The sequence below is a fragment of the Myotis daubentonii genome, chromosome 2 (assembly GCF_963259705.1).
Source record: "Myotis daubentonii chromosome 2, mMyoDau2.1, whole genome shotgun sequence".
Taxonomy (NCBI): Eukaryota; Metazoa; Chordata; class Mammalia; order Chiroptera; family Vespertilionidae; genus Myotis; species Myotis daubentonii.
The window spans coordinates 199,633,087-199,658,175 of record NC_081841.1 but is presented as its reverse complement, the minus strand read 5'-3'; the positions used below and the strand labels follow the sequence as shown (position 1 = coordinate 199,658,175).

The 25,089-nt window shown below is 44.8% G+C and overlaps 1 long non-coding RNA gene across 1 annotated transcript in view; it reads right to left on the bottom strand.

Annotated features, from left to right (window-relative positions):
* Positions 1–7,400: 7,400 nt before the first annotated feature.
* The window catches only part of LOC132228653 (uncharacterized), a 47,124-nt gene continuing 29,435 nt past the window's right edge, over positions 7,401–25,089 (bottom strand). The window contains exons 2-3 of the long non-coding RNA XR_009451396.1: positions 18,819–19,106; positions 7,401–9,173 (exon numbers count right to left, since the gene is read on the bottom strand). This is a non-coding gene — a long non-coding RNA (uncharacterized LOC132228653). The remainder of the gene's footprint in view (positions 9,174–18,818; positions 19,107–25,089) is intronic.

The window sequence follows — 25,089 nt, the reverse complement described above, 5'->3', positions numbered from 1 at the left end:
GGCCCAAGTTGACCTTCAGTGCATTCTAACTTGTTCTTATCATATGGTTTGATTTGTTTTTACAAGAAGCATGTATTTCTTTTACGACTGAACAGATATTTCTATTAAAATCTTACACAAAAATACTAGCGCCTCATTCTTCCCAACCTCCCTCCCCACCCCCCACCCCTACCCCCCAAAAAAACACATATGGGTAAGAATATTGGGTTGGACCTATAAATAGTTCCCAACCTTTTTGAATAGTGGTTGTGGTGGATTATACCACCTTAGAGCTTGCAGTCCCCTCAGAGATCAGCGTTACCCACTGTGCATCCCACTCAGAAGTTCCTGGCGGAGTCAGCTGTTTCCCCAGCATCAGTCCCCCTCATGCCACACCAGGCTTCCTCGTGCTGCAGAGCAGCTGGCTCAGTCACAGGTCTGACACATCCAGCCCCTGTGCAAAGTCTCTAGGACTTCTTACACTGACAGGGTGAAGCCTAGCTCCTTAAGGGTGATATTTAGCATCTTCTAAAAAATGCGTCCCCACCCTAGCTTTTCAGTCTCCTCTCAGGCCCTCCCCTTGCAAACCATGTTCCTGGTACCACAGACTCTGCTCCTCCTGTTCCCTTCATCTCTTCCTGGGGAACTTCTACTCATCCTTAAAAAGCCACCATCAACATCACCGCCTCCATGAAGTCCTCTCAGCTACCACGTTGAGCAGAATTCATCTGTCCCTGCTGCCAGTCTAGACAGAAAGCCCCCCTCATTAATTGGCAATTCCCACTTCATTATTATCTTGAACCCCCAGCCCTCTGCATAGATGTAGCCAATACTTCCTGCCAACAAATAGGATTTCTGCAAATGTTGAAACAAAGAATGAATGAATGAATGAATGAATGAATGAATATATAAAATTAGTCCCAAATGTTTGTGTGAATCTTATACCCATCCCTTTATATTAATGGGAATGTTCTGGATATATGGAAAAGCCAGAGTTAGACATCACTGGACCATCAGTCTTCAAACCTCATTTTCCAGAGACACCAAGTTCACAGTAGAGATGGTGAGGGCCTGTGGGTGCCAGGAAAGCTGGACCTTCCCTAGTCACCCACTTGGTGTAGAGTAGATCCTCTCTTCTTCTTACATCAGGTTCCCAGTGAGTGTGTGTGTGTGTGTGTGTGTGTGTGTGTGTGTGCGCGTGTGTGTGTGTTGTGGGGGGCTGTAGGTACAGCTGCCAGAAAACCACTGTTTGAACCAAGAGGCCACTATTTGATGAGTAGGCCCACTCTGAGAAGTTCATCTAAAAAGCGAGAATGCATTGAAATAAAAGGTGTTGGCTTGAGAGTAGAATTGGAGCTTCCTCTGAGGCCACCTGTGTGTCCTTGGGCAAGTGCCCAGTCTCCCCACCTATACAGCAAAGTACCGATGCCTGCCTATGGGTGGGGAAATGGGAGAGTTGAGGTCTAACAAATATAAAGTTTGTAAAGTGCACCAATCTTAGCTTTACAGAGCAATGGGTTTTAATTATATATGCCCCGTGCACCCTCCACTTAAAGCAAGATGTAGACCATTCACTTCCAGCACCCCCGGACTCCCACAGGCCCTCCCCACGCCTGCCCCCCAGTGCTAAACACTGTTCTGACTTATTTGCCCATAGATCAGTTTCGCCTGTTTTAACTCCATATAAGTTGAATCCTAAAGTAGGTAACCTTTTGTCTCCTTTCATTCAACATAATGTCTGGCGTTTCATCTAAGATGCCGTGTGTTTTCTTTAGTTGTTGAAACAGCCAAATAAAATATCAGAGAAGGAAAGAATTTAGAAAACATAAAAATATTAGGTGGTCTGTAGACTGTAAGCTCCTTGAGAGTAAAAATGATGTCTTATTCGTTGTTTATATTTCCATCCCTTAAACATATGCCTGACTCATAACAGGCACTTGACAAATTTTGGTTGAATTGAAAATTATTTTTATTGACAGACCATCTGGCTTTTTATATCCCGTCTTTTCTTTGCCCGCAGCCTCATCACACCCCCTCCCCAGACCCCACTCCCGTCCCCACCTCCTCAACACAAGCCGGCCCCACTGGACTCTGTCTCCCTCTGAGGTTTCTCAGCTCTGTTGCTTCCCTCTCCAGACACCAAAATGACTCACTAGGTGGAGAGATGGGAGCGGGAGGGAGTGGGGATGAGCGTCTCAAAGGCCTAGACAGAACACTGTGAGGAGAGGATCCCTGGCCAGCCCAGGGAAAGAGCTGGAAGCAGCATGACTAGACTCGGTGGTCAGACGGAGACAGAGGTGGGCCCAGGGGGGACCCGGCCGGGGCTCCAGGCCTGCGAGCCGGAGGCCCCTGGTCTTTGTCCGAGGCCCACGATGTTCCCTGTTCTCTCCTCGATGTGCACCGCGGCCAAGTTTAGAGCTCACCCCAGCTGTCAGGGCACACTGTCACTCCAGCTGTTCCTGAGCAATGGGTTCCTGTTGCCAAGATATGGATTTGGTTTTAATAACAGTTAGTGCAAACACTGTAAATTTACTGCTGCGAGAGAGAGTTTTTGAAAACGTCCACTCTGGCTATAATTTTTCAGCCGCGCCAGCTGTTTGTGCTCAGCTCATACCTGACATGGTGCTTTGAAATAGCAATCACTGTATTTATAAGAAGGCAAGGACTCATAAATATGTCACAAGTGGAATATACAATGCCATATTTCACCATTTTCTATTTTAAAATTGTGAGTTATGGCTGCAGAAATGCACGCCCATTAAAGGTGATATGATGTATTTTCTGCCCTGTTCAGGAGTCCATCCATCATCGAGACAATAAAGAAAACCGCACTTACTTTTTTCCTGTCGTCTGTAATTTATGATCCCCAAAAAGCTGTAACCTTTTGGCAGGCTTTGCAGAAACCACTGCACTGTTAGCAACTAAATAACCTTTTATAAGGTTTTAAATGTGTTGCTACAGTCTCAATGCACTTGCTGTATTGATCCAGAAGATCTTGGGGAGAGAGAGGGAAAAAAAAAGAAGGTAGGGGGAGGAATGGAAGAAGATGATCTATAACAAGATCGATAACGGCATATAGATTGTTGAAAGATGCTTCTAATGATTTTTGCCAGCCGTCATCTTTCAGCACGCCACGCCCTATCTCTTAGGCTTTGGTCTTGGCTGGAATTGATTGACCTTGCTTTCCTGCTGCTGCCTCCTCCCTCCCTTCCTCCTGCTGAGCAGCCAGATGGGGAGAAGCAGAATGGATTGGCCCCCACAGGCTATTTGCAGAGAAGCTCTGAGAATGCAGAGCTGGACGGTGCCGTCAGGACGATCTCGGTGCACAGGTGAGGAAACTGAGGCCCAGCGAGTGCCTTTGTCTTGCCCAAGGTCAGGCGGCAATTTAAGGGCAGAGCTCGGGCTCAGATCCCTGATTTTTAGTCCATCCTTTCCCAACTCTACCACCCCATGTCTCAGGTTTGCCTCGAGGAAGAGGGTGTGCTGGGAGCAGGAGAATGCGTGCTAAGGAGCTTCCAGGCCTCCTGGCAGTGGGTGTAGTGGGAGGGTGACGAGCTAGGGAATCAGTAGAAGCAGCTGCATGGGAACTCGCCTCTCACTCCCCTGGGCGGCACCTAACCCGTCTGGATCTCTGCTACCCCGCCTGTAAGATGGCAATCGTAATCTGCCTTGTCGGGTGGTAGAGAAGGCTGGATCTGCTGTCTGGGCGACACGGGCGCAAAGCCTGGCATATGGCAGGTGAACAGTAAAAGTAAGTGGCTGCGGTCCTGCCCCGTTCCGCCGCCTCCCATCGCCAGCATTCTCTGGGTTCTCCCTCCTCCCCTTGCCCCGCTTCTCCTCCAGGGCAATGGCGATGGACACATTCAGGGAAGAGCCAGCTCTGGGAGAAAGCAGGGTAATCTTTCCAACCACAGACCCTGGTGCAGCAGCGCTGCCTCGATTGTCCCAAATGGGAGCATCTGAGGTGATGACGAGTCTTTCCCGCTTCCTGGGCATACGCTGAGCCAACCCCCGGAGTTCAGAGACCAGGCCTGTGCAGTTCCCTTTGCAGGCACCCACAGGAGGCCAGCGGAAATGGAGCCTTTAGCACTAGATTCTTGGTGGGGAAAATTTGCAGATAAAAAAAAAAAATGTTCTTGTGAAGCAGTGGCTATTTCTCAGGGGACTCTTTTTCCAGACAGCCCTGCGTTCTCAAAGTCAGTGCTTTTCGCCCCAGAGCGTGCTGCTTTGGAGCAGGAGTCGACAAACTATGGCCTGCAAGACAAATCCAGCCCCAGCCTGTGTTTGTGAATCCAGTTTCATCACACAGCCACGCCCATTCAGTTAGGTATTGTCAATGGCTGCTTCGGAGATGCCACTGCAGAGGGGAGCCCAGAGCGACCATGAGGCACCCGAGCCTCAGATCCTCACCAACTGAGCCCTTTCTGAAACCCCTTCCCTAGAGCGTCCCCAGCAACCACGTGGCCCAGGGCGCGTCCCAGTAGAAAACAATCAACAATGACACGTATGGCGATCGCTAATTTACAAGAGCTTTCACCGCCTTGATCTTGAGTATATGGCCCGGCAATCTTGTGCAATGGACATTTGGGTTACTCCTGTGTTACAGGAGAGCAAACTGAGGCCCAGAGAACCGGGGCTAGTCAGAGGCAGAGCTGCAGACTGAGCCCAGGTGGGTGAGCTAAGAGGCCAGCTTCCCCACTCCCCACCCTGAAATGGGAATCCCCCGCCCGCCGGCCCCTCTAGTGCTACAGGTCACCAGCTGGTCATCTGGGAAGTTACTTGGCCTCTCTAGACCTTAATGTCCTCATATCCAAAATGAGGAGTCACTACAACACTCATCCTGAAAGATGCTAAGGGACACTCTAATCACACAGGCACTCTCTGAAACATGTCTGGGGCAAAACCCCTGTTTCTTTCATCCAATCTGGTACCTGTTCCCCCTCGGACAGGTCTGAGGGGAAGCTGGAGAGGCAGGCCTGAGGGCAGGAAAGAGGGGAAGAAGGCCCCCACTTGTGGACTGGCCTTCCTAAAGCCCACCGAGTGCCCTGGAGTCCACACCACGTCAGAGCAGGCAGACAGTAACATGCCAGCACTCCGGCCCAGCTCCTGGTCATTGGGCCCCCAGAGAAAGAGCAGTCCGCAAGGCCCGAGCAACCAACCACCTGCATGGGGGCTGCCCCTCCTTCCTGTGGGGTAGGGAAGGGCAGGGGCCGGTAATAACAGGGGTAAGAGCTGTCATCCCTGTCACATGTCCTCCCCTCTTTCTGTGTCAAAGTCTCTCTCTCTCTCTCTCTCTCTCTCTCCCTGCGCTCGCCCAGAGCAACCCCCAAATCATTATTAACATTATAAATAAAAACGAGAGGCAAGTTATTAAATGTAAAATATGCAGAGTCCCTCCCAGAACTCGCAGGGCAGTTCATAAACGTGACGGCTTAATTTTGCTGCTGATCCAGCCAGCTGATGAAGCATCTCGAGTTCATGGGCTAATTGAAGTTGTGAACGAAGTGGAGGAGAGAGGATTGCGGGCGGCTCCTCTCCTGCCTGTGGGGACCCGAAGAGCAGCCCTGGGCCAGGAGGGGGGTCCACACTCCCCACCACATCACTGCGCCACCCACCCATGCCAGGGGCCTAAGAATCCCCCAAAAGAGAGCTCCTTCACCGCGTTCACACCTCTGCTCCTCAGCTGGGCTCCCCGGAGGCGTCTTTCTCCCCTAGAGAAAGGCATCTTCCAACAGGGGTCCTGGTGGTGGCTCTAGAGAGGGTTGATTTTAGGACTGGAGGGATCCTGGCTGAGTGGAAACAAACTAAATGTCCATCAACAGGTGAATAGGTAGACAAATGTGGCCATCCATACAGCGGGATATCACGCAGGCATAAAAAGGAGGTAGGTTCTGGCAGCTGCCGTACATGGCAGTTCTTGAAAACGATGCGAAGTGAAAGAAGCCAGGCTCAAAGGTCACGTGGTGGATGGGTCCATGCACATGAAATCTCCAGAAGAGGTAAATCCACAGACACAGAAGGTCAACCAGGGGTTGCCAAGGGCTGGGGAAGGGGAGAGTGAGGCCTGACTGTTCAGTGCGTCCGGGTTTTATTTGGGGTGATGAAATGTTTTGGAGCTAGATAGGAGTGGGGCGATGGAAATGTTTTGGGGCTAGATAGAAGTAATGCACAATATTGCAAACTACTAAATGCTACAGCGTTGTTCACTTTAAAAAGATTAAGTCGTGTGTTATATGAATTTTACCTCAATAAAAATAATAAAGAAAATAAAAACCCAGGTGGAGTTCTGCTTGACCCTCTGCATCCATGACATTGGCTCCAGTTCACGGGTTTCTGAGCTTTCAGTCAGCAAGACCTCGCCCCATGGTCCTGGCTCCCTGTACGAAAAGGAGTGACCAGCTGGCCTCCTGCTCCACCTCTTCAACCCTCCCCAGAGTCAAAAACAACAGCCTGCTTTGCCCCAGTTGGGGGTTGTGGGGCAGAAGCAAGGGCCTGTGGGAAAGAGAACTCAGTGCAGCAGAAAGAACTGAGAGTTTGAAGTCAAAAGAACGTTGTTGCAGTCCTGGTGCTGCCGTGGTCTAGCTGAGATCTTGCGTAAGTCCTGGCAAGTCTGCTCTCCTCACCATCTGCACTAGGCCTTGCCTTCCTTGTGGATTGACTGTAAGCATGGAAGGAGATACTTTGCATCATCATTACTGGACACTCTTTAAAAACCAGTGTATCAACCAAAAAGTACTGGTCAAATTCCTAGCCGTGTGCTAAGTAATGTGCAGGAGGCAGGAAAGGAGGGTCGGGAACAGATGGGAAGATGGAGAACAGGTTTGAGAGACAACCCCTGCCCTTCACATGGGAAGGCAACACCAGCACAAATGACCCCATTGGAAAGCAAAGAACTTGACACCCGATCAGTACTGATGTGCGCATGGCTGGAGGAGACGCTGAGGGTTCCCAACTGAGGGCCCCAGGGTCCTGGGTTCTAGGCTTGCCCTGCTGCAGGCTCTCTAAGCCATCCGGGAGTCACCTGAACATTTTGGCTTTAGTTTTCTTGTTTTTAAGATGAGGGAGTTAGATTTAAAGTCCTCAAATATCCTTTCTGGCTTTAAAAACCTTATACTAAGCAAAATTAAAAGACAGACCAGGAAATATATTTTTAATAAATATGCCAGGAGATGGATGCTCTTAATATGTAAAGGGGCTTTTAAAAAATCAATAGGAAAAAGATGAATGCCTCAAAAAGGAAAAAAATAGGTAAATAATACAGAATTTTATACAAAGATTTTCTTACTAATTATCATAAAGAAAAATTGAAAACCATCTTAATCCAATGCAATAAGAATACTTTTAATTTTAATCATGGTACAGTCATATTACATAGTCATTAACAATCATATTTTTATAATATTTCATAATAAAGTGTTTATAATAAAAGGGGAAAAAGGAATGAAAACTCTCAGGATTCCAGCTTTATGTTTTGTGTTTCTAAAATTTAAAAAAAAAGGCAGTTATGGGTAGATAATAAATAGGCTAAAAGGATATATACCAAAAGTTAACAGTAGTTATCTCTGAATGTGAGTTAATAATTTTATTTCTCCTTTTTACTTTTATATTTTCCTGAATTTCTATAATAAACACATTATTTTCTAATTTAGAAAAATGTTTACTCTGTGATACAACAGAAGAGCAAATTCAGGGTTTTATGCTTGGCTCCATTAAAATTTCATTCTAGCACCAAAGTGATAAAACGTTCACTAAAATAAATCTTCTAAGGTTATTAAAAATGGCCTTTATTAGTCTGCAACTGTTTCACTATAATAGCATCTATCTCAATTGTTGAGTAACCTACCTATATTTTCAACTATTCCTAACATTTCTTGAAGACAGGAATCTAGTCAAATTTATTCATAGCACCAAATGCCATAATAGGTGCTCAATAAATGCTTGTTGAATAAAGGGTAAGGATTGAGAGATGATTGGTCTGAAAGAAATTGGGCAGTAGAGAGTGAGCTGGGTGAGCCTTGAAGGATGGCCAGCAGTGGCATGTTTATAAATTTGTTCTTCTGTTCCGTGAACTTGCCTGGCCCCAAGCATTGTGCTGGGCACTGAGGACACTGAGTTAAATAAGACACAGAGGCTCGCGGCTTAGGAACAGAGACAGACACGCACGCGCACACCCAAAAAAAATAATGGAAATAAAATAATAAAACTAGAATGGGGAGCATCTGCTGGTGCTGGAGGGCAGGAAGAGAAGCCGAGAAGGGACCAAGCCCTGAGGACAGTCAGAGGGGGATGGGGAGGGAGGACAGAGGTCAAAACCAAGGCTGGGATGCTGGGGGGAGAGGCAGCACGGGAGACAGTGCACTCAGAGTCCAGAGAACTCCACATCCTTCCCGTCACCCCCTCCACACGAACTCCAGGTGGGGGGCTGCGGCACTAGAAACACGCACACCTTCCAGGAGGGCTCGTTGTGCACCTGGACCTGGGCTGGTGTCCCAGAGACAGAGCCCAGAGGACTCTCCCTGTGACTCTGCCTGAGTCCTGCTTCCCCACATGTGGGCTGGGGATGCGCATCCAACCTTATGGGGGAAATTATTATTATTATCTTTGTAATTCTCACCCTAGGATATTTTGCCATTGATTTTTAGAGAGAGTGGAAGAGGGAGGGAAAGACAGAGAGAAACATTGATGTGAGAGAAACACATCGATTGGTTGCTTCCTGCACGAGCCCCAACCAGGGCCTGGGCCGGGAAGGAGACTGCAACCAAGGTATGTGCCCTTGACCGGAATTGAACCCTTTGGTCCGCAGGCTGACACTTTACCCACTGAGCCAAACCAGCTAGAGCTTGGGGGAATTATTTTAACCTTGAGAAGAATGGTCCTGAAACTGGGGCGCCCATAACAATGCCATCGCCTCAGTATGAAGGACGAGTCTCTTTTCACGTGTGGTGGCTCCCTGGTTTTAAATGGGATTACCCTACCTGGTGAGCTGGTGGAACTTCCCCCAAGGAACTAATGCCCCGAAATTGTCTCCCGCACACGAGGAAGGAGGGTTTTTTATCCAGGAAATGCCAGCATCTACCTCAGTGTCACAGTTGCCGGCGCTGATCTGGAACGCATTATTGGAGCGCAGGCAAATGTAAATTAACGTAGTCTTCAAGTTGGGCTTCGCAGCAAGGTAACGAAATGTTGACATCAGCCTGAAAGTCAAATTAGGCTCTGCGTTATGTGGTGTGACCTGAGGTGTTGACACCCTGGCCGTCTGCCTTCCGAGCTTCGGGAAAGCACGTGATTGGGAACAGAGCTCATGCCTTCAGCTGCTTCCCAGAACCCCGCTGGACAGCAAGGCATCCCTGGTGAGCAAATCCGAGATGGTGCCACAGCCTCTTCCAGGAAACGCGTGAGGTGCGCTCCGCCGTTCTTCACACATTACGGAATATCTACACGCGTCTCACACTGTGGTAGGTGCTGGGGTGACCTCCAGAGGTAGAGAAGGTACAGATCTGGCCCACAGGATCTTCCCAAGATCCTCGTGGTCTCTAGCACCCACAGCTCTCCTCATTTTGTTGGCCAAGTTGCTGTTACCACGTGTCCTTCCCTTCTCACCCCCCCAATCACCCCTCAGTCCACTGCAGGCTGCCTCTGGCCCCACCTCTCCATGGAAACTGCTCCCACTGAGGACACCAGAAATCTCCTCGCTGTCAAACCCAATGATGGGGAGCATTCCTCTGATGACCCGACCTCCTTCGAATGTTCACACTGTTGATGCATCATCACCCCTTTGTGACATTCTTTCCTCTCGGCTTGTGTGTCACTACTCCCTTATGGTTTTCCATCAAACTTTCTGGCATAATTTTCCTTAAGCCCTCAAAGGCCTCCTCATCTCCCACAACTATCGATCCCAGTTTCTTGGCATAAAAGGCCTCTGTGACCCAGCTCCTGCCAACCTTTCCAGACTCCTCTCCCCACCACTTGCCCCTCTCCCATGCCTAATGCTACAGCAACCCAAACCATGTATGATATCCCTCCAAACACCAGGCTGCCTCCTGGCGATCCCCTCGGTGAGCATGGCCTGTTCTTCAGAACCTAATCAATTGCCACTTCCTTGGTGAGGTCTTTCCCAACCAGCCCCCACCCTACTTACTCCAGAGAATGTCACCTACCCCTTCTCTGAAATACCTCCACCCACTCCCCACAATCATTTCCACTACCACCCTGGTCAGTTGCTTTTCATTGTTCCTGTGTCTGTCTTGCCTACCAGGTTTTAAACTTCTTGAGGGAAGATATTATGTCTCACCCCTCTCTAAATCCCCAGCTCTTAACTGTGCTAAACTGTGCTTAAAACTTACCTGAATTTTTAAAAATACATATTGAACAACCTTAAGGAACAACCTAAAGGGGAAGTAGTGCACAGAATAATGCCCTCCCCCAAAAATGCCCCCTCCTAATCTCAGGAATCTGTGGATATGTTACGTTGCATGGCAAAAGGGAATTAAAGTTAAAAATGTGATTCAAGTTAAGGACTTGAGATGGGAGATGACCCTGGGTTATCCAGGTGGGCCCAATCTAACCTGTGAATCATCAAAAGTAACGTAACATTGAAAGCAGAGCCAATGAATTCGATGCTGCTGGCTTTGAAGATAGGAGGCCGCAAGCCAAGGAATGGGGATGTCCTCTAGAGCTAGGAAGGGCAAGGAAACGGAGCCCTCCCCCCCCCCCCAGAGTCCCCAGAAGGAATGCAGACCTGCTGACACCTGACTTTTGCCCGGTGAGGTCCATGTTGGACTTCTGACCTGCAAAACTGTAAGATAGTAAATTTGTGTTTTTTAAGCCACTAGGTGTGTGGTCATTTGTTACAGCAACAATAGAAAAGTTAATACAAAAAAAGGAGTTCCTGAACAAATATTGTAACTAAAAAGAGAAGGGGACCAGCCCCATCAAAGAGATGTAAATGGATGCCAGTGGGATTCAGTGAAGTGAAAGGGAGCTTTCAGCTGAGGGATCAGGCTACACTTTCTGGAAAAGATGGCATTAGAGCTGATTTTTTTTTAAACTATCTTTATTTTATTTTTATTTGTTGTTAATACTCAGCTGAGGAAATTTTTCCATTGATTTTTAGAGAGAGAGGAAGAGGGAGGGAAAGACAGAGAGAAAAATCAGTGTGACAGAGACACATGGATTGGTGCCTCCTGCACACACCCTGACCAAAGCTGGGGAACCTGCAACTGAGGTACGTGCCCTTGACCTGAATCAAACTCGGGACCCTTCAGTCCACGGGCCGATGCTCTATCCACTGAGCCAAACCGGTTAAGGCTAGAGCTGATTTTTAAAAGGTTTAGATTTATAGACAAGGAAATGGGGGATTCAAGTACTGTCACTGGAGAGAGAAGCACAGAGGCCAGAGGTCCTGAGAACAGACGGAGGTGCAGGCTGGCCAGGTTCTCCCCAGTGTAGGGGGTGAAAAGGCAGGCGTAGAAAACCAGAGGAGAACATGTCCTGTGTTCCGGCTCCTCAGACCCTGCCCAGCTGAGGGCACAGTCCACTCCTCAGGAAGGCTGGCACATCCCCAACCCTGACCCGCATCGCATAAACCAGGCTCCGGTTTCCTCCCTGATTTAAATAGGCAAGAATCCACTGGGAGCCTCCCTCCCCAACATGTTGGACGGGGCTGGCATTTATAGCCTGGCTGGTCAGACAAGACTTGCCCTCAGGAAGTAATTAGAGAACAAAAGAAGACAGGACACAATGCAAGAGCTAACGGGAATATCACTAAGTGCCAAAGGTATATTTTAAGTAGCAAATGCAATGGGAGGCCCATGAAGAAAGACATTATTGTTGACTGTTTTTTTCTGGGAAAGTTTTATGGACGAGGTGGGACCTGAGCAGACCTCCAAGGAGAAGAAAGCTCCAGAAATGGGAGGAAGGCTACCAGCCAGGGGGGTTCACACAGACCAAGGCACAGAGGAGAAGGTGGCCCAGCACCAGAGCCCTTTGGGTGTGGGGTGGATGGAGTACAGTTTCCTCAGCCAGGAGAACATCCCTCCAACAGCTCCTCCTTGTTGAAAAGGCAGCTGCTGCCACTTCTCTCTAGGAGAGGTGTGGGGGTCTCTTGATAAAACTCATTCTTAGCCCAGCCAGTGTGGCTCAGTAGTTGAGCTTCAATCTATGAACCAGGAGGTCGCAGTTCAATTCCTATCAGGGCACATGCCGGTGTTTCAGGCTTGATCCCCGGTGTAGGCGTGCAGGAGGCAGCTGACCAATGATTCTCTCTCATCACTGATGTTTCTATCTCTCTCTCCCTCTTCCTTCCTCTCTGAAATCCATAAAAATATACTTTTAACTAACTAAATAAATAAATAAATAAATAAATAAACCTCACTCTGAGGTCTTGCTGTTGGCAGTTCCTACATGTGATGGGGGAAGCTGAACTAGGAATGATAGTCACTCTCCATGGTGCCCCCCATGAAATGAGGACTGTGGGAGTGCCTCCCTTCTGAGCTGCTAGTGGCCACCTCTGAGGAGCTTATCCACTTGGAGCACATTCCTGTTCTAGTGTCAGAAGCACCACAGTCAGGAAAAAGGTCTGATCCCTGGGCACTCAGGGGGTCCTTCCCTTCTCAGCTTGGATGCTGAAATAGGAAACACATCAGAAGGCCGCACCAGAGCATGTCTTTGGAGGACTTGGGCTTCCTCTGGCCCAGGGTCCCATTCTACTCGGAAAGGACAAGAGGAGCATAAGGCCCAGGAAAAGCACAGGATTGCCTAGGAAGTGACTTAGTGAGTGAGCAGGAAGCCGAGCCCGGCTCCTATAAAATCTGAGCAGGAGTGGGGAGTATGGGTTACTTTTTTCTTTGACAAGATGGTCATAGTTCTGTTCACAAGATAGACCCCAAAAGTCATATTGGTCAGTTATGCCAAAGGAATCATCCTTTTTCTTTATTTCTATTCTCTATCTTGATGGAAATGTTGTTCTGTTTTAGTTTTACACTGCCAGGAGATAAATAGAACCATGACTTGTATTTCACAATTTACATAGTGATTTCATGTGCGTTTGAGAGCCCGGGCCTGTGTTTGGCTGCTGTCATTCTTTTCCCATCTGGAACGATGGAGGGGTTGTGTCTGTGCTCCTGCAGCCGTGGCCCTCCAATGTTATGTCATGCTCACTCTCCCGCCACCTCCCAAACCACTAACAGGAGGTGTATCATAGAGGCTAAGCACCATTTTCACATCAGTCCCTGTCCATTCCCTTGGAGTGGGCACCATTAAGAACTGAAAACAGCTGTGCTCAAGGGCCCCCAGGCACAGAAGGATGGACCCTCTGGCCTTGGCCACGCTAGTACATCCTCTTCCAAACCTCCCTGAGAAGAGGCCAGGGGACTCGAGATAGGAAGAAGGGCTTTTGAAAGGTGCCATGGGAAGTGGGGGGTGGGTGAAAGAGACATGGAGGAGCCCAGTGAATAATTGCGTAATATTATGTTTTAAACCACATGCCTTTTCCCAGACTGGGTGATTAAATTAATTCAGAACTTATGCTCACACTTAAAAGATTTCTGTCATATTTTGTGAACACGATGATCTCAGAGTAATTTGCACTGGAAATGTGTCATATTAAATCAGGGGCCCTAATAAACTTTATTACTAAAACTCCACATGGATCAGACATGGCAGATAAACCATCCTACTTTTGCACTCACATTTATGCCATTGAAATATGGCTCCTCCTATGGGAAAACATAAATACACTCGGCAACATTCGCTCTACCCCACTCTAAAGGTACCCATCCGGGCTAGAGGACGCCCATCCTATTCCCCCGCACAGAAGCTAGTTATGGGCTGGAGACCGGTTGGCCCAGGTGAGATATTTCTTTGGGATTTTAAAGCACTTTGGCCTCCATGGCTCTGTGGCCTTCCAATTGCACGGGCATGGCTTGGACACTGGACTGTGTGTAACTGCTCAGAATTGTTTTACAGGCACGTGTGGTAAAAGGCACTGGATGGTGAGTTATGACACCTGAGTTCTTCTGGTTCTGCTACCAGCTGGCTCTGTGATGTGAGTACAAATCAAAAAGGACATGGTAATAGGAAGAGCACAGGAATTGGGATCAGAGGTTTATTTCCGTGTAGCAGATGTTTTTTGAATGCCTAACATGATCCACGCCCTACATAAGGCCCTAGAGATACAAGAATGAATAAGAATTCAGTCAGAATCCCAACAGGATCATTTGGAAAACTAAATTAAATTATTATAATAATATGTGTATGATTCTATGGAAATGCTTTGTGATCTTTTTGATTTGTATAAAAATGTCTCAGAAAACCTAAGAAAATTCAGAATAGTGAGGAGGGACTTACGTCACCAGATACTAAATACAAAGCCACCATATCCAAAACAGTGTGGCGTTGGCAAGCCTGGATACAAAATTTCAGCCAACAAACCTGTGGGTGGGGGAGTTGGGGTGAAAAGAAGAGAAAGGATTGAAAGTCTTTCTTTAGAGCCTTTCCAGGAGTCAACAACACAAGCAGCCAGACATCTAGCTTCCCTGTGACTCAAGGAAAAAAATCAACCAAAGAGGTTCTAAATTCAGGGAGCTGGGTTCGTCAAAGGACAGGACCTAGACAACAAGTAACAATAGGAGAATTCTATGAAAGTCTACTCTTTACATGGTGAGACATACGACCCTCACCTTTTCCTGCTCTGTGTCCGGAATGCAAGCAACCGAGTACACGCTGCCACCCATCAACTGGATTCTGAAGCAGGAGGCAGGATGATACTTCTCTGGTAGAAAAAAAAAAACACGACATATCCTGATACTAGAGGGATGCCATGAAAATGGCCATGGGCAGCCGCATAGGTACCCCTCCCAGTGAAGCTCCTCCACTCCAACAGCCTCCACTTATGCCTGGACAGAGAGCCCAGGATCATCGGACCCTGGCGGAAATCCTTCTCATAGAGGATACATTCAAAACAAACATGAGCCCTGACCGGTTTGGCTCAGTGGATAGAGTGTTGGCCTGAAGACTCAAGGGTCCCAGGCTCGATTCCGGTCAAGGGCATGTACCTTGGTTGCGGGCACATCCCTAGGATGGAGTGTGTAGGAGGCAGTTGATCAATGTTTCTCTCTCATCGATGTTTCTAACTCTCTATCCCTCTCACTTCCTCTCTGTAAAAAATCAATAAAATATATTAAAAAAAATTAGAAAAAAATGCCAGAAAAGTAGACAGAGCAATAATATCCTCAAGAGATAAGATGATTTTCCAGCCGAAACCGGTTTGGCTCAGTGGATAGAGCATCGGCCTGCGAACTGAAAGGTCCCGGGTTCGATTCCGGTCAAGGGCATGTACCTGGGTTGCGGGCACTTCCCCAGTGGGGGATGTGCAGGAGGCAGCTGATCGATGTTCCTCTCTCATCGATGTTTCTAACTCTCTATCTCTCTCCCTTCCACTCTGTGAAAAATCAATAAAATATATTTAAAAAAAAAAAAAGATGATTTTCCAGCCAGAAAGCAAAAGTAAAATGCTATTTAAAATGCTCACCTTGAAAATAAGAAAGAGCTGCTAGAAATTAAAATTGATAACCAGAATAGCATTATTAAAAAATTTTTTAATTAAAAGTTAAGGAAATCTCCATAAATTAGAAGAAAATGGCAGTAAATTAGAAAACGCAAGTAGAAAAGTATGAAAATCTGGTGTGAACCCAAGGGGCCAAAACGCAAATAATAAGAATTTTATAAAGATAAAAGAGAAAAATTCATGGAAAGGAAATTACTAATGGGAAAATTAAATAAGTTTCCCAGAACTAAAGGACATAAGGATATTCCAAGTGGTTAGCATAGTGAATTTTAAAAATCCACATCAAGGAACATCATTGTGAAATTTCAGAACATCAAAGGTAAAGAGGTAACCCATAAAAATTCCATGGGTTAAAGAAATAGGTGGAGGGAGCCAGTACATATAAAAAAATGGGACTCAGAATGAGTCAAATTTCCCAAAAGAAATCCTAGATGTCAAATGATGGTGGGTCTCTTAAAGTTATGAGGAAAGCACAAAAATCAGTTGTATATCTATACACTAACAATAAAAAAAATAAATTTCATTTACAATAACATAAAAACGAATAAAAGATAAAAATAAACTTAAAGGAGGCAAATGACTTGTATACTGAAAGCTACAAAACATTACTGAAATAAATTAAAGGGGACACAAAAGTGGAAAAGCATGCCCTATTAATGGATTAGAAGACAATATCGGTAAGACGTCAATGCAACTCAGAAGGATCTACAGGCCTTGACCAGGTAGTTCAGTTATAGAGCATCATCCCGATAAGCCAAGGCTACAAGTTCAATCCTAGTCAGGATTGACTCAACTAACAAGGAACAAAAAATCAATGTTATCTCTCTCTCTCTCTCTCTCTCTCTCTCTCTCTCTCTCTCTCTCTTTCTCTCTTTCCCCCTCTCCCTCAACCTCTCCCTCTCCCTCTTCTCCTCCCTTCCTCTCAAATCAATAAATAAATTTAAGAAAAAATTTAAAGGATCTACAGATTCATTGCAATGTCTACCAAAATCCCAACAACATTTTTTCAAAAATTTATCCTAAAATTTATATGGAATCTCAGGGGACCCTGAATAGCCAAAACAATCCTGAAGAAGAACATAATTGAAGGTTCCACATGTCCTGATTTCAACCCATAGTACAAAGCTATGCTAATCAAAATAGTGAGGCACTTACATAAAGACAGACATATAAACCATACACAATGGAATACTACACTGTCGTAAAAAAGAAGGAGTTCTTAACATTTGCAACAGCATGGATGGAACTGGAGAGCATTATGCTAAGTGAAATAAGCCAGTCAGAGAAAGATAAATATCACATGATCTCATTCATTTATGGAATATAATGAACAACATAAACTGATGAACAAAAACAGATCCAGAGACAGAGAAACATCGATCAGACCGTCAAACCTCAGAGGGAAGGTAGGGGAATGTGGGGGTAAGGGGAAGAGATCAACCAAATGACTTATATGTAAGCATATAGGCCTAACCAATGGATACAGACAACAGGGGGGTGAGGGCATGAGTGGGAGGGGGATGGGGGATAATGTGGAGATAAGGATGCATATGTAATAACTTAATCAATCAAGAAATTTTAAAAATAAATAAAAATAAACCAATGGAATAGAATAGATAGCTCAGAAGTCAACCCTAGCATATATGGTTATGTGATTTTTGACAAGAATGCCAAGACTAATCAAGAATGCCAAGACTAATCAATAAATGATGCTGGGGAAAACTAGATATCCACACGCAACGAATGATGTTGGACCCTTACCTTACACTATGTACAAAAATTAACTCAAAATGGATCAAAGATCTAAACAAAAGAGCTAAAACTATAAAACTCTTAGATGAAAACACAGGGGGAAAGCTTATTGACATTTTATTTGGGTAATGATTTCTTGGATATGACACCAAAAGTACACACAACAAAAGAAAAAATAGATAAGCTGGACTCCATCAAATAAAGTTTTGTGCATCAAAGGACACTATCAACAGAGTGAAAAGACAACACAGAGAATGTGAGAAATTATTTGCAAATCATATATCTGATAAGGGATTGATATCCAGAATATATAAAGAACTACAACTCAACAACAAAAACAAAGAACCCTATTTTAAAATGGGCAAAGGACATAAATGGACATTTCTCCACAAAAGATATACACATGGCCAATAAGCACATCAAAAAATGCTCATCATCACTAATCCTCAGAGAAATGCAAATCAAATAACAGAGATATCACTTCACAACCATTAGGGTGAGTGTTATAAAATAAAATTTAAAAATTTAACCTAGAAAATAACAAGTGTTGGCAAGGATGCAGAGAAAGTGGGACCTTGTGTATTATTGGTAGGAGAGTGAAATAGTGCAGCTGCTATGGAAAACAGTATGGCAATTCCTCAAAAAATTAAACATGGAATTACCATGTGATCCAGTAATTCCACTTCTAGGTATATACCCAAAGGAAGAGAAAGCAGGGACTCGCACAGATATTTGTACACCCATATTCATAGCAGCATTATTCTCTATAGCCAAACAATGGAAGAAATTCAACTGTCTATCTACAAATGAATGGACAAGCAGAATATATATAGTATAGTCATATAATGGAATACTATTCAGCAATAAAAAGGAATAAACTAATGTTACTTGCAACAATATGAATGATCCTCAAAAAAATTATGCTAAATTAAAGAAACCAAGCACAAACAAGTAAATATTATGTGATCTCATGTAAATGATATTTCTAAAGAGGGCAAATCTATAGAAACAGAAAGTATATCAATGTTTGCCTGGGACTAGGTGTGGGAATGAAGATTGACATTAAATGGGCACTAGGAGACTTGGGGGAGATGGAAATCTTCTAAAACTGGATTGTAGTGATACTTGCACCGCTATATAAATTTACTAAATTAATCAAACTATACATTTAAAATGGGTGAATTTTATGATATGAAAATTATACCTCAATAAATCTGAATATTTAAAAAAAATAGTGTCGGTTATTATTCCCAACACTTACTGTATTATCCAAAGAGCTCTATTCTGAAATCCTGATGTGAGCAGGGAAGGATTACATGGATAAGGCAGACAAGATGAAAAAGATCCAATTGTCCGCTGAAGTACTTTATGACACCAGAAGAAAGAACCGCAGGCTTTGGGAGTAGCTCTGTCACAATCCAAGATAAGGTAGGCCTGGATAGAGCCAGGCTTCCCTTCCTGCAATGGGAAAATCATGCAGCAGCGCCCTGTGAAACTCCCAGGTGCTGTTTCTCAACCTCACCTTGGGACATCAGAACACCGTGAGACATCAGAACACCTTAGGACATCAGAACACCTTGAGACATCAGAACACCTTGGGACATCAGAACACCTTGGGACATCAGAACACCGTGAGACATCAGAACACCTTGGGACATCAGAACACCTTGGGACATCAGAGCACCTTGGGACATCAGAACACCTTGGGACATCAGAGCACCTTGGGACATCAGAACATCGGTGCAAAGTGCAGTCAGCCCTGGGGAAAGGGGCAGTGTTTCTCCTCACTCACCCACTGCCAATTTGCAACCTGAAGAAGAAAGGAGGGAGACGTCATTACAATACAGTGGTTAGAAAGGAGGGTAGCTGAATGTGTATGTGTGTACGTGATTGTGTGTGTGAAAGTGTGTGTGCACGCATGCAGACAGTCAACCACATATACTGAAAAGACCCGTTTGTATGTGTAACATGAAATATAAAGCTTCATCACAATTATATTAGACATTTTTTAATTACAGGGAAATGATAAGAAGGCAATATACTCAAAGGCTATTCTTGATTGGTTGTTAATTTTTAACTAGGCAATGAATGTTACTTAAAAGAAAAAAGAAACTTCTCTATTTCCATGGGTTTGCCCACATGCAAATTGGCAGAGAAATTCTCTATCTGTAAAGACAAATGTTGAACTTAAGTTTGTGTAAAAAATAATTCTAATGTAAGGTTTTTTAAAAGATAAAAAACAGTCTCAAATGTTAATTTCAAATTTTGCACTATATTGAAAGAATTGACATATTAGAAAACAAGTGAAAAACACTGTTACTGGCTTAAAACAAAAGCTTTCACCAGCGTCATTAGTTTGGGAATCAGCGACCTTTAACACAACGAGAGCCACGTGCTTGTTGTCTTTTTGTTCAGTACACAGATGAGGAAGGTCAAGAAGGCAGAAGTCAACTCTGAGTGGAGGAACTGTTTTACTTGTATTACCACTGTGGCCAGTTCCAGCCAGTTCCATAATCAGATTAGCCAAATATTTACGGAATTTCTCCTTTCCCATTATGGTTTAAAGATATAACAAATGATGTGAGTAGTTTGTATGGAAAAGTCGATGGAAGGCCAATGTAGGAGCTACGTTTGACACTGCCACTTTAGGCTGGCAACCTATGTGTGTACCCGTTTATGCATGTCTAAGATATGGAGGACAATTCCTACCACTCAGGATTGTCTTCGTAAGTAAATGATGTAACGTCTGATAAAGCACTTGTCGCAAAGAGGCCACCCAGTAAATGGGGAATCATTTCCCCTTTCATTCCACATTTCACCCACTGTCTACCATCCTGCCTAAACACTCACACACACACACACACACACACACACACACACACACACACACACACACACTTTACAGGTCTTACTCTGAGAAGCTTTGCTGACATTTTCCATGAAAAAAATTAAAAGAAACCATTTTCAAGAAGAAAAAAGCCCAACTGCACACAAGATTAAGACTGTAAAGGGCAGTTCTGCTCTGAGGGAAGAAGAGCTGGTTACTGGAAGCAGCCAAGAGACACCTTATTCCGCTGCCCTCCCCTGATCTGACAGGAATAGGATTAGAGGACGCCAGAGCACCCAAACCTGGCTAGGAATCTGCTGAGTGAAAGGCATAGCCTGGTGGACTTGGCTGATGATGAGGTCAAGGTTGCATATTCAAGCCCCATAAGGAGATTTATCCTGGCAACAATCTCCCTCCTGGCTCTGACCCACCCATGCATGTTACTCATTGGATGGAGGAGCTATGTCTGGGGAGTGGGAAGAGTAAAGGCTAAATGCAATCTGTTCCCATTATCAGGAAAGCGGGGGGACTCAAAACATTGGTACTATTAACAGTGAGGATAGAGGTCCTTTTCAATGTCTGGTGGGGGTTACAAAGAAGCAGGGCTCTTGAGTATAGAGAGCTACATTACTTAGATAAAACATGCAGCTGCTATAACAGAAGTCAAAAGAAAAGTGGTTCAATCATAATAGTTTATTTCTCTCACACATAAGTCAAAGTGTAAATAAGTCAGCCCAGGGTTCCAGTGCCAGGAAGAGAAGCCCCCCATGATTTCTGGCTGTAAAACCCAGCAAGGAGAAAGGGGGTTGGAGGAGGTAGAAGAGGGTATAGGGCAGGGGTGAGCAAACTTTTTGACTCAAGGGCCACAATGGGTTCTTAAACTGGACCGGAGGGCCGGAACAAAAGAATGGATGGAGTGTTTGTGTGGACTAATATAAATTCAAAGTAAACATCATTACATAAAAGGGTACGGTCTTTTTTTTTTTTTTTAGTTTTATTCATTTCAAACGGGCCGGATCCGGCCCACGGGCCGTAGTTTGCCCACGGCTGGTATAGGGGGATAAATGGTGATGGAAGGAGATGACTCGAGGTAGTGAACACACAATACAATATACAGTCGATTGTACACCTGAAACCTATATAATTTTATTAACAACTGTCACCCCATACACTCAATAAAAAGGGGGAAAACAGCAGGGATTGTGGCTGAGTGAGACAGAGGGTTTCTGGAGTCCCAGGCAGTACCATGGATGCGAGGCACTGCCTTCCATGTTAAAGGTAAGTTGCCCCTGATGGAGAGGATGCTAAATGGGATGGCAGACTATCCCTAAACAGACATCAGAGAGAGCACCCACCCACCAGAGCTGACCAGAGACTTCTGAACAAAGAATAAATGCATCCATCCACCACATCCCCCACTGCTAATAGATTGTACACTCTTGCTCTCACTCCAACTTGGGACCATGCAAGAGGGCACCAAACAACTCATGGCTGGTTGGGTCAGAACAGGCAGCCTCCTCGTAGAGCTAGGAAACAAACTTCCTCACTCCAGTTATGTTCCGCCACTGCTAGGAAACAAACTTCCTCACTCCAGTTATGTTCCGCCACTGCTGTCAAACACAACATGAATTGGAAGACGAGCAGCCACCCCATGCAACAGGCTGGATACAAGGCCTTTATTAAAGGGTGAGAAGAACTGCCCACTCTTCAATGTCATCAACTCTTCAATCCTGCACCACAAATCTGACTAATCTCCAAATATATTTCATCCCACATTAGTCTTCCTTATTTCATAACCCATGTCAATTTCCAATATTCTTTCCTGATGCATTTAGTTTCAACTCATAAGACACATTGGCTAGGGTGACTAACTCATCCTAGTTTATCCAGAACCTTTGTGGTTTGGGCACTGAAACTCATGCATCCCGAAAAAACCCCTTCGTCCCAGGCAAACCAGGACAGTTAATGAAACTCTAATGACATCTAAGCTGCATCGTCCTCTGCTGACATTTTTGTGTTTAGACCAACAAGATGAAAAGCACTGAAAAAAATTTTAAATAGCAGTTGTAGTTCTGGAAAGTTCAAGTAGGGTCCAGCACTACAGCTCAGCAAGATGTTCATGGGCATTTAGGTGTGGCCAAACCAGGTTCCCTGGTTTTCATGGCAATTTCAGTGTGGGAAGGAATGGCTGTGGATCAGCGCCCTCTTTTCTGGGCTCCCTGGAACAGTCTCTTCCATAAACATTTCAGATGAATTGCCAAAAGAGAACAGGGGTTCGGGCAGCGGTTCTCAAACCACAGTGCACTTAAGAATAACCTGAAGAACTTGTTTAAAAATATGCTTTTCTGAGTCCTATCCCCAAAAAGTTTAGCTTGGGAGAGTCCAAAAGGCAGTCTTTTTAGCAAGAACTCTGGGTGATCCTGATGCATGTAATTGGTGGACCACAATTTCAAAACCTCTGGCATAGAGAGAAAGCTGCAAAGCTGTTTACTTACCTCTCAAAGTCAGTAAAGCAGAACCGTGAATAAACACTTAGTGTTAGGACTGCTGTTATCTAAAAAGCACGTTTTTGTAAATCTTGAGATTGTTGGAGGACATAAAGCAAAGTATATCTAAGTTCATTGAGATAACTGTGCTCTACATAACACATGTGCTATGTAGTATATAGATCTATATAGCTATAATGTATACATAGATAACGGCATAACTGAGATAACAGCCATTAAAATGACAGCATATAACAGGCACTCGGTAAGTGCTTATTCCTATGTATGCCATGGTAGTGTGTTTAACATATGTATATTAACAGATCAGTAGTCCTGACTTAACCATATTAAATCTGAGATGGCCATAAAATAGCCAAATAAAGATGACAAGCAGGCAGTTGGATCTAGGAGCCTGCAGTTCTGGGATTTGGTCAGGGGTCAGGTTAGAGGTACAGATTTAGGGAATTATCTTCATAAAGCCTTCAGGGATTCAATAAAACATAAGCCCCAGGGTCTGTTGGTTTAATGCCAAATCAAGGTCAGAAGTCCCATGGCCTCACAAGCATGAGCAGGCTCCCTACATGAAACCAGGAACCAATAGAGCTTAGACTATCCCTAAACAGAAATCAGAATATTTGATCATCAGTTCAGGATAAAGCTCAAAGGCCATATGTGGAAATCCTTTGCTTCTTGAGGTAAAAACCCTAATTCAGTACCTCTCAGTACAGAAATTCTTAAGCCCCAGGCAGAGGCAAACACAGAATTGTCCCATGGGCAGACCCCCACACCCCAAAGCACACAGTAAAAAAAAAAAAAAAAAAAAAATGCCCACAGCCAACATCCCCAAGGAAAGAGGCACTCAGGCCAAAATCACAAAATATATGAGAAAGGCAAACCTATAGCAGGCAATCTACAAACACCACGCCACCAACCCCATCCCAAAAAGAGAAAGAAATCACATCTGCAGAGCTTGAGATAATAGAGCCATCCAAAAGGGACTTTGAAATTGGTTCAGTTGGAAATAGAAAATCATTAAAGGGTTTTAAGAAAAAGATGGACATGCTGAAAGTGGTGTTTTAGGATAAAGTGGCAAAGACATGCAGAATTCAATGGAGAAGGGTCAGAGTGGAGGCCAAAGAATAGCTAAGAGGCTTCACATTCACACACTGTACCTCCAGATAGTGTTCTCTCCTCTTCTGAACTCCCCTAAAATTTAATTGGCACATCTCTTATGACCTTATGACCTCACCACTTGATTTTGTGTTTTATTGCTGCTTTCATATATGTAAAGCATGTAAAGAAACTTGCTGAGCTCTAGGCTCCTAGCAGTGTGTGTGTGTGTGTGTGTGTGTGTGTGTGTGTGTGTGTGTGTACCTTTCTGTCTTCCCCACAGTGTTCTGGGCACATTGGGAGATGTTTTATAGATAGACAGTAAAACAAATGAACAAGAGTCATGTAGGAAACTGATCAGAACCTCGCTCTGTGGACCTCTGACTTGAACCGGAGCACAAAACCAAGCTGATGCCACATCATTAGTCCATCTCCTAGGACCTGATAGGCTCCCTAATCTGGTTCTCTTCTTCTTGGCCTACGTGTGCATCACCTGTCAATGCATCTGAAAGGTAGCTGAATTCAGTGACAACTTTAAACCCTGTAGCCCTGGTGAAAATCTTTTTCTCTGTATACATTTCCCTGGGGTAGACTGCTATGTAACCTATCTTCCTCTTCAACCTGATTGTGAGTCCATAGGCATTTGACTGTATGTTAGAGTAGGCCTTGCCCTAAATCTGACCACCCCACTTCTAATTAGTTAGAACTGTTCCCTTCCTTCTGGGAGGAAAAAGCCCAAATGTAATGACCACACCCTGAAAAACAGCAGTAACTTAAGAACTTGTACAGGGGCAAAAACTTGCATAGAAGCAAAGATTTCAGGACCTCTTAAGAGGCCCAGAGCCATATTCATCTCCATAGCCTTCCTACATGATGGTGGTAATGATAATGACAGTGATGACAATGGCACAAAGGTATTATTTTTTTTTAATTTAATTAATTTATTTTTTTTTATTGCTTAAAGTATTACAAAGGGTATTACATATGTATCCATTTTATCCCCCGGCCCTAGACAGTCCCCTAGCCTCCCCTATCCCCCAGTGTCTTATGTCCATTGGTTATGCTTATATGCATGCATACAAGTCCTTTAGTTGATCTCTTACCCCCCTACCTCCTGCCCCCCAACCCTCCCCGGCCTTCCCGCTTCAGTTTGACAATCTGTTTGAGGCAGCTCTGCCTCTGTATCTATTATTGTTCAAAAGTTTATAATGGTCTCTATTGTCCATGAATGAGTGAGATCATGTGGTATTTTTCCTTTATTGACTGGCTTATTTCACTTAGCATAATGCTCTCCAGTTCCATCCATGCCGTTGCAAATGGTAAGAGTTCCTTCCTTTTTAGAGCAGCATAGTATTCCATCGTGTAGATGT